Here is a 3,072-nt window from a genome sequence, read left to right on the forward strand (position 1 = left end):
TTAAGAAAAATTATTTTCAATGCATAAAATGGTAGAAGCTTAGGAACAACATTCAAACTTTTACGATAATCTTTAGGGAACCATTCTGGAAGTATTCTGATATGTTCAAGGATCTTCGCATCCAATGTCCTCATTATGGTTTAGAAAAGTGGAGTTTATGCTAAATTATCTATGAATGGTTGGATTATCTTCAAAGACGTCCTTAGAATCTATGTATCAAAGGGATTTCATGAAAAAAATGGTGATGAAGCTTGGAAATCTTTAGAGAACTTTTCTAAAAAAAACCATGCAATAAGAACAATATGATGAAAGAGCAGCTTCGTCAGTTCCCTCAACCAAATTCGGTGATTTATCCTAAGAATCAAACACAGGCTCTAAAGGTAATATAGCTTCAATCCTAGGTTACAAGCTTTAGAAACTAAAGATCGAGCTCCTACTTATATCAACAAAATTTTTTTTACCCAGGATGTAATAATTGCTTATCTTGGACCCATTATTTAGAGGGATTTTTTTAAAAAAGACCTTTTTTGCTAAATAATTAGTAAAATCGACCATTTTGATAATTATTTAGCAAAATCGACCTTTTTTTGGCCAACAGGCCAAAAAGAGGTCGATTTTAAAAAAAGCAGTTTGCTCGAAATATACGGTACTAGTGGTCCCGTATGTTTTAAAACCACAACCAAAATATACGGGACTAATAGTTCCGTATGTTTGGGGCAGACTATTTTTTAAAATCTGTGGGTTCAGAATGACATCACCGCTGATATGATGGCTTCCACCGTCGACTGACATCCGAGCTCCATTTCTCCTTCCCTCTCCTCCTCTCTCCAAACCCACATAAAAAATCTCATCCCAATTCTTTTGAAATCCCCTAGCCCTTCAAATCCAACAAATTAATCCCAAAAACTGTTCTTAATCCCCACATAAATGAACCCGTCAAGTTGAGGAGGAGAAGGAGATGGAGCTTCGCATTGACTCACCAGGTCCTCAGCCTCCTCAATTTCGAACTGACTACTCCCACACCCAAGTGCTTCTTGAGTGGCCTCGTCAACGTCACTCGTGGGCCGTCTCAGCTCAAGTTCCTCGCTGATGTCATCATGGAGCTCTCTCTTCTTGAGTACCACATCCTCCAGTACCATGATCGCTGCCTCTTCCCTTTTCCTCACAAGGTTCGTGTTGCGGCCAAAGGAGCATCCTTGGACCAGGAGACTAGCTGACTACTCTTTTTATCAGCCCTAGGAGCTCTCGGACAGCGTGAAAGATCTCTTTTGGGCCTTCGTTTTCAGTTCAGGCAGCCGATGTTTTGGTTGAGATTTGTAAACCAGAAACATACGGGACTAGTAGTCCCGTATGTTTTGGTTGTGGTTTTAGAACATACGGGACTACTAGTCCCGTATGTTTTGATCAGCCTGCTTTTTAAAATCGACCTTTTTTGGCCTGTTGGCCAAAAAGAGGTCGATTTTGCTAAATAATTAGCAAAATTATTGATTTTGCTAATTATTTAGCAAAATGGTCGATTTTGCTAATTATTTAGCAAAAAATATCTTTTTTAAAAAATCCCTTATTTAGAAGAATATTCTCTTTTAGGAAACAACCAATTGCTTGATCAGATGAACGTCGTATTCCAGCGTCCTAGGAATGATCCATTTTCTTCAACTTACAATTTGGATTGGAGAAGTCATCCTAATTTTGTATGAAATCAGACAAGTTTCTTGGGAGAAATCCAAATTTCACTCCCTCTTTAGTTCTACAATTTTCTAGGGGAAATATGGGTCAGTTCAACACCCGAAATCTTCATAATCCTCAACCTAATCTTGCATACTAAAATCAACTTCCTTAGAATCGTTCTATTAAAAAATATGCAACACTCACAATCTCCATAATCCCCAACCTAATCTTGCATACAAAAATCAGATTTCTTAGAAACAATGTATCAGCTTCTTTAGAATCAATCTATCATTTCTCCTCCACCGAGATTCAATAATGACCATGAGAAAATGTATAGTGTCCTAAAGAATAGTTTAGAAGTCATGATTATAGCATCTATCAGATCACCGATATGTTGACTCAATCATCCAACACGTTAAATTCCTTTATGCAAACCACTAATATGTTGATTGCATGGAGCAGGCGTTGAATGATTAGTATCTCTCAAGGATTGTTGCCTGATGCTCCCTCTAAGGTCTACAAGAGCTAGTATTAGCAGGCGAAACATGACTTAAGTTTTATGGTTGCTCTAATTGGGTTTCTCTCAATTTAGATCAAGAAATGTGTCATTATAAATGAAACCTTTTCGCTGAGAGTATATTCCTTGCCATCCAGTTGGTGTGTTGTAGGCTCATATCATTACTCCTAGTCATGATCTGCTACATTCAGAGGGGCATAAGGAGCTTATATGATTGCTATTTAACATTCATCTCTAAAAGAGGTGCAAAGTTGAAGTGTAAGAAGCCTTCCAGCGGTCCAAGACTAAGAGTTGAGCTTCCTTATGCTTACTTGATGGCTTGGTTCATCAGTCGCTGCCAAACGCTCATGACTCCATAGCAGGAAACCAATACCAATATGGAACCATCACTATCTCAGTGCCATTTAGGAGAAACTGGGTCATTTTACGAACTACAGATTTTATCAGCTCCTTCAGAGGATAGCACATTAAGGTCACGAGACCTTCATTTTTGATACCAACATGACAGAGGCTGATCTTCCTCTTGTCGCTTTCACTTATTTGATGAACATCTGACTCGCTCATCTTGTCCCTCATCTTGTCCTTCAAATCAAGGAGATTTGTTATCAAGAGCCATATTTCCCTAATTATTTTGCTCGTCAGTTTGGATATGATGACCAACTATATGATGTCGACCCCAACAAGATGTTGTGTTGTGAAGGAAACTTAGTGGATAGAGCTAGGGCATGACGTCATCTTGTCAATGGTTGCACGAGAGCTTCCTTCATGCCCAATAAAAAAATAGCATATTGCAAGACTACATGCCTCTTTCGCAATTGGCACAACATTGTCATTATCCAGCTTGAGTAGTTCAAGCCTCTTGTTACTTTCCTCGTATTTGTGAAAAC

This window comes from Asparagus officinalis, chromosome 5, assembly GCF_001876935.1.
Source record: "Asparagus officinalis chromosome 5, Aspof.V1, whole genome shotgun sequence".
Taxonomy (NCBI): domain Eukaryota; kingdom Viridiplantae; phylum Streptophyta; class Magnoliopsida; order Asparagales; family Asparagaceae; genus Asparagus; species Asparagus officinalis.